A 7,618-nucleotide genomic window follows, 5' to 3' on the forward strand; every position below is an offset into this window, starting at 1 on the left:
TTTTGGCAGTCAGCTAAAGACCACAGGATTAAATGAAAATGGTTGCCTAGGCCACAACGAAGGGAGGAACAAAAGATGGAATCTGACAAAAGAGGCAAACATGGAGGCAGGCAATAGTAGGGTCATGGGATGACAGTTTTAATGAGGGACAAAGGCCCTGCATCCTCATCCACCTTCATTATTTTCTCAGAGACTTTTTTGATGAATCCTGATGTGGGAGGACTTGAATGGTCTCTTCCTCTTCTAGAGACAAAGCAGGCCAGCCTTTCTCCCAAGACTCTTAGCACAGAGCTCTTTTCTCTCTCCTTCTTGCCCTACTCCAAATACTTGGTAATACATATGGTAATGGATGATAAACTGAACTAGTCCCTCCTTGGGAAAAACAATTATAAGCTGGACACTATAAAAGCAAGTATTTTTTTTTATTTTAAAAGTGTCGATCTGTATGCATTCCATTTATTTTTTCACAGTCTATGCAGCTTTTAATTCAATCAGAAAGTAAACATATATATATATACACACACACATATATACACACACATATATATATATGTGTGTGTGTGTGTGTGTGTATATATATATATATATATATATATATATATATAGTCTAAAGATAGTATAAAAGGTGAATAAAAAGGCCCACAAGTCTAGTTGGGGTGGGGACAGAAGGGTGGGCTCGTCCAGTATTGTATCTGGCACCTCAGGAGGAGGAACAAGGACAGAATCAAACAGAGAAAGGCTTGAAGGGCATAGGGCAGGCAGGAAACTGCCTGGCAGGCTGAGCCTGCTCACCACAAGGCAGGAAGAGACCCTGAGACCACTCATATGGCCAGCCTGGTGTGGACAGGCCTAATGCAGGCCAAGAAGAAGCCAAGACCCAGCCTGGATTTTCTTTTAGCACGTTCAAACTTCCACAGTGCTGTCCACAACCCCTGAAAAGAGCTGGTTCTTGGCACATGGCCAGCCCTGTCACACTGCATTGATGATGCAGCAGGGTCTGCGTGCAGATCATGTCATGCATCTCAGACCCCAAGAGACCTGTCATAGGATGTGCTGGAGACTTTGGTCTGGTCTGGCATCAAGACGACTTTCAGGGCACAGGTGGTGCCAATGAGGCTTGTTAGGATTGGCACCTGCTACCTAGACTTGATGTCTCACACGTGGATGAGGTTCTCTTAGATGCCACTGACAATGTGGCCATCCATTGTGCCAATACAGTAGATGCTGCTACCCACATCTACAGGATGTGGGTGCAGTTGAGGGTCCAGATGTCCCAGATCTTGATTATCTGGTTAGAAGCCACTGTGCATGTAGCTCTGGATGGTGACCAGGGCCTGCACCCAGGAGTTGAGGCCTATGAGCATCTACTTTAACTTCAGTTCAGTGCCCATGATGTCCTACACCTAGATGTCCTTCAGGGAGCTGAAGAGGATGCTGTATGAGGATACCAGTGTGTATACCAATTGTCTGGGCTTGGATCATATTCACCATCTGCAGGTTCTGGATGTCCCACATGATGTACAGTCTGCTGAGCTACCATAAAGCCTGCGCCTCTGGAGGCAGAGCATCAGCACAATGCTGTCATGGCCCTCCAGCATCTTCTGGCACTTGTAGGTGGCACAGGTGTCCCACAGGTCACCCGTGGAGCAGATGTAGAGATACCAGACAGGGCCTTGTTGGCCCACGCAGGGTCTTTTGCACTTGAGGATCTATTGAGGGTCATAGGATCCTAGGATGCCCACGTTTAGCCAGATATTGATGTAGGATAGCTTGTCACAGACATATTCCTCCACAACTCCATAAGGTCCTCTCCGAGTCTGGTCTTAATCCAGGACATCAAACTTGAGTTTACGCTCTTCCCTAGCTGGTCAATCTTCTGTGAAAGCTTGTCCAGCATGGAGTGCAGAAAATGATCTCCTGGCCCTTTTGGGTCAGCACCACATGTATCTTGTGGAAGCCATCAGCCTTTTGCTGCAGGAACTCCTTCAAGTCCATCTCATACATGTCCTGATTTCTCACGAACATGCACCTGTACTTAGAGTGGGGCTACTTGACATACCTGTATTCCTTGAGGGGTCCTCCAGGTTCATCTGGACGAGGGGCTGGCAGCTAGGGCCATTGGAGCACCACACAGACCTGCAGTCACAGTAGCCCTTGTGATCCTTCCAGGCACTGAGCTTGGTGGCAAAGAGGCCCCCACAGGAGGTCTACCTCAAAGAGGGTGGGATTCCTGCCAGTCACCCCTGGAGAGCTATGTCTGCAGAGAATGAAGAGCTCCTGGATCTATGCTCCAGTGCAGTTTTGTTCACTACCGCCATCAGCTTGGTGTTGTCCACAGGACACTTCTCTGACTTAAGATGAATCTTCGATAAAACATGTGCCTCTATGTGCTGATCACAGGGTCCCTGAACACACTGCAGCAGAGCTGGCTACAGATCTTCACTGAGGGCTGCTCAGCAAACACTAGCGGCTCCAGCTCCTCCTTATACTCTGGGAGCAAGAAGGTGGAGCACAGGGACAGGCTGGACTCAGAGCGCGGGCAGCTGGAAGAGATGGCAGCACACGATTTGGATTCAGACTGCAGGGTGGTGATGGGGGCACTCTGTCTTCCTTATCCCGAGGGGAGCAGGTGTGGGTGCTGGAGGAAGAGGGCACCGTGTGGTGCTGTCTGTGCACGCAGGTCTCATTGGCTTTTGCAATGGTAGTGACAGCTGAAAAGGTGGGTCCCAAAATCTTCTCCATTGTGGTCGTCCAGTGAGGTCTGAGGTGGAAGGGTTGGTAGGTTCCACAGAGAAGAAGGGACTGTTGCCTGACCTCATGCTCATGAGCAGTATCTCACTCACGTAATATCTCCAACCGGTGGCCACCAGGGAGGGACAATGCCACTGTCCAGCTTTATCAGGCCCCCTTGGCTTCCTCCCTAGAAAGGGATCTGTGTGCATTTTACAATACAGCATTTTCAAAATGTTTATTAGCCACATCTACTAAGAGAATCAACAAATTAAATTTGGTATCAGCAAGTTACATATATTCTCTTGTATATAATGTCATGATAAATGTTGCACATTGTAAGAGCACAGGCACTTTCATCAATGACTTGAATTTTACAGACACTACACTCAGTTTAAATGACGGTGTTGAAAGATCTTTGAGGTCTGAATTTCTCCAGTGCTCACTGCCAGACTACTGAGACGCACAGCAAGGGAGAGTGAATAGTCAGCAGGGTCAAGGGCTGCAAAAAGAATGAAGAAGATGAGCACGGAGGAAACGCAGTTGGATCTATAATAGGGAGGAATCCATGACCTTTGGGAGAGCATTTCAGTAGCATAGTGTGGAGAAGGAAGTCGGCTTGCAGTGCATTACAGAGTAATTGAGTAGTGGAAAAGAGTGCATGAGACTTCTCTTTATATAGTGTAGCAGTGAAAGATGACACGGAATGAGTTTGACAAGCTAGCTGGGCCAAAATACATTTTTAAAAAAATATTGTTAATAGGCAGAGCAGGAGGCATGGGTGAGATGTGCATCTGTAGCAGAGTTCGGGGGTGTGGAGAGAGGAGAGAGAGAGAGAGAGAGAGAGAGAGAGAGAGAGAGAGAGAGGCACTAGCACAAAATTCCCACTAGCAGATGCTCTATCTAATAAGCACTTACCCTTAAAGGAAGTTTCCAAAACTGCCTCATTTTTGTAGGACTCAAAAGAGTTTTAGAGCATGAAACACAGACATTTGCCCTGGAGGGGCTTGTCATTTAAAAGCAATACAGTGTACACAGAGACAATGAAATGGAGTTATCAGTTAAGCACCTTTCAAAAGATGTTAGCCAATACAGTCTAACCATAATAAAAAACATTGAATGACTTTGTTCAATTTATTCACATATTATCCACGTTAGGTAGGTATTATTATCATTTTGCACATGAGGAAAATGAAGCTTAGGCAGGCTACAGGCTAAGGAAGTTCTTAATGTCTCATGGTTAACCAATGATTTAAGACTAGTCTCTCATTACAAGCTAGGATCCCAAGCTGTTAACGATCAATAGAAATATTGAGTGAAACTTGCAACTGGAAATCTCAAATGAGAATTGAACAACGTATCTTACGATGTCTGCATCTTATTTCAAAATATTTTGGGATAGGCACACATGTCTGCACATGTATTCGTGTGTGGGTCTCCCTGTGTGAGTCTGAGTTACATGTTAGGTATCACCAATTGCCTGGTTGCAATGCATACTCTAGCAGAAAGGAGGGGATAATCAACATTTACTAAAACAGATGTAATCCAGAGACAGCTGTTATAATCTTTAATAATCTAATTCTAAATAACACCAGATTTCAAGATATTAGCATAATGAAGGACAGAGATGGATACTCATTGGTGAAATTAGTGGCTTGTTAATTAGATAACGGATGTTGGAAGCAGGCATCCATTAGTGAGATTAGTAACAGTTGAAGACTGTGAACTGACTGAAATACTCTAGAAATACTCCCTGCCTCACCATGAGTCTAGCAAGTCACCCTTTATTGTTAGAAGTTGGAAGCTTGATCCTTGACAGTCCAGATCCAGCCAGTCCAGCCAGATCCAGTCCAGATCCTTTTTGTCCAGCCATCTCTTTGGAGTGTTGTGGTTGACTGCTAATGCTCACAAGGCTAACTGAATTCTTCTTCTAGAATTTTCTCCCATCTGTTGCAAAGAGATTTCACTGGGCTTACAGAAAAGGCTATATGATTTATTGGAAGGTCTGCTAACTAATAAATGTTCATTTAATTATGGTCTGTATGTATGAAAAATTTTTGTTGAATTCTTTTACTAAAACCTGGAAATAAGATTGTATGGAAATAGTAAACTCTCACCCACTTTCAACTCCTGGTGTCCACTATTATCTATTAAAATTAACTTCTTTGTTTTTAACCAAATTGGCTTAGGTCAGTTAGACATTTATTTCTGTGAATTTCCTTTATAAATTCCCTTTCCAACTTTTAGAAAAAGCATTCCTCACATTCTAATTTTTTTAAAAAAATTTTAATGTTTATTTATTTTTGAAAAAGAGAGGGTAGGGGCAGAGAGAGAGGAAGACAGGATCTGAGCAGGCTCTGCACTATCAGCACAGTCCAATGTGGTGCTTGAACTCATGAACTGTGAGATCATGGCCTGAGCTGAAGTCAGATGCTTAACCAACTGAGCCACCCAGGTGCCCCCATCATGTTCTTAGTATCTCTACCCTGATGACCTTGTCCCCAGACTCTACCTGTCTGCCCTCCAGTTTTACTGAGAATACAGATGCAGTCAGATGGACAGTCCTTCTGTTCCCCTTATCTTCTATCATCAAATCCTCCAACCTGCCTGTATCTGCCTTTACCTTTCGTCTTTCTTCTTATAACAAGGGAGAAAGTGTAGCTTCGCTTGTGAAAGGTGAGCCTTTCCATTTAAATTTAGTATCCTGTCTTGCTTTGCTGCTTAAGGACTTCATTTCTGTGGTTTATTCACTCTCTTGTGAACCAATTTCTCCCTTTCTGTTAGATTACTCATACTAGCATACAAAATGTTCTAGCATCTTCTACCCTAGACAAAACAAAAAAAAACAAAAAAAAACTTATCTTGATCCTTTTAAGCAATCACTTTATTTTTATATCCCTATACAGTAAAAATACATCTTTACTGTTTTCACTTTTTATTCTTTTTAAATTATTAAATAATTCAAACAGAGAAAAGTTAGGGAATAATATAATACATGCCTATGAATGTACACAACTTATGTCTATCTTCATAAAATTTTATTTATTTATTTATTTATTTATTTTGGATTGGAAAAATCTTTCTGTGAAAGTTTATTTTTTTTATATGAAATTTATTGAGAAATTGGTTTCCATACAACACCCAGTGCTCATCCCAAAAGGTGCCCTCCTCAATACCCATCACCCACCCTCTCCTCCCTCCCACCCCCCATCAACCCTCAGTTTGTTCTCAGTTTTTAACAGTCTCTTATGCTTTGGCTCTCTCCCACTCTAACCTCTTTTTTTTTTTCCCTTCCCCTCCCCCATGGGTTCCTGTTAAGTTTCTCAGGATCGACATAAGAGTGAAACCATATGGTATCTGTCTTTCTCTGTATGGCTTATTTCACTTAGCATCACACTCTCCAGTTCCATCCACGTTGCTACAAAAGGCCATATTTCATTTTTTCTCATTGCCACGTAGAATTCCATTGTGTGTATAAACCACAATTTCTTTATCCATTCATCAGTTGATGGACATTTAGGCTCTTTCCATAATTTGGCTATTGTTGAGAGTGCTGCTATGAACATTGGGGTACAAGTGCCCCCATGCATCAGTACTCCTGTATCCCTTGGATAAATTCCTAGCAGTGCTATTGCTGGGTCATAGGGTAGGTCTATTTTTAATTTTCTGAGGAACTCCACACTGCTTTCCAGAGCGGCTGCACCAATTTGCATTCCCACCAACAGTGCAAGAGGGTTCCCGTTTCTCCACATCCTCTCCAGCATCTATAGTCTCCTGATTTGTTCATTTTGGCCACTCTGACTGGCGTGAGGTGATACCTGAGTGTGGTTTTGATTTGTATTTCCCTGATAAGGAGTGACGCTGAACATCTTTTCATGTGCCTGTTGGCCATCTGGATGTCTTCTTTTTTTTTTTTAAAATTTTTTTTTTTTCAACGTTTATTTATTTTTGGGACAGAGAGAGACAGCATGAACTGGGGAGGGGCAGAGAGAGAGGGAGACACAGAATCAGAAACAGGCTCCAGGCTCTGAGCCATCAGCTCAGAGCCTGACGCGGGGCTCGAACTCACGGACCGCGAGATCATGACCTGGCTGAAGTCGGACGCTTAACCGACTGCGCCACCCAGGCGCCCCTGGATGTCTTCTTTAGAGAAGTGTCTATTCATGTTTTCTGCTCATTTCTTCACTGGGTTATTTGTTTTTCAGGTGTGGAGTTTGGTGAGCTCTTTATAGATTTTGGACACTAGCCCTTTGTCCGATATGTCATTTGCGAATATCTTTTCCCATTCCGTTGGTTGCCTTTTAGTTCTGTTGGTTGTTTCCTTTGCTGTGCAGAAGCTTTTGATCTTCATAAGGTCCCAGTAATTCACTTTTGCTTTTAATTCCCTTGCCTTTGGGGATGTGTCGAGTAAGGGATTGCTACGGCTGAGGCCAGAGAGGTCTTTTCCTGCTTTCTCCTCTAAGGTTTTGATGGTTTCCTGTCTCACATTTAGGTCCTTTATCCATTTTGAGTTTATTTTTGTGAATGGTGTGAGAAAGTGGTCTAGTTTCAACCTTCTGCATGTTGCTGTCCAGTTCTCCCAGCACCATTTGTTAAAGAGGCTGTCTTTTTTCCATTGGATGTTCTTTCCTGCTTTGTCAAAGATGAGTTGGCCATACGTTTGTGGGTCTAGTTCTGGAGTTTCTTTCTATTCTATTCCATTGGTCTGTGTGCCTGTTTTTGTGCCATATCTTCATAAAATTTTAATGGTTTTCTATATTTGCTTTACTTTTAAAGAAAAATGTTACATCAGGGTGTCAGGTGGTTCAGTTGGTTGAGTGACCGACTCTTGATTTCAGCTCAGGTCATAAGTTCACGGTTCATGAGATCAAGCCCTGCATTTGGCTCT

General features: G+C 43.2%; 1 pseudogene; it reads right to left on the reverse strand.

Moving 5' to 3' along the window:
* Positions 1 to 894: 894 nt before the first annotated feature.
* On the reverse strand, positions 895 to 2,762 carry LOC122488972 (annotated as a pseudogene).
* Between the last annotated feature and the right edge of the window lie 4,856 nt (positions 2,763 to 7,618).

The sequence above is a fragment of the Prionailurus bengalensis genome, chromosome B2, assembly GCF_016509475.1.
Source record: "Prionailurus bengalensis isolate Pbe53 chromosome B2, Fcat_Pben_1.1_paternal_pri, whole genome shotgun sequence".
Classification (NCBI taxonomy): Eukaryota; Metazoa; Chordata; class Mammalia; order Carnivora; family Felidae; genus Prionailurus; species Prionailurus bengalensis.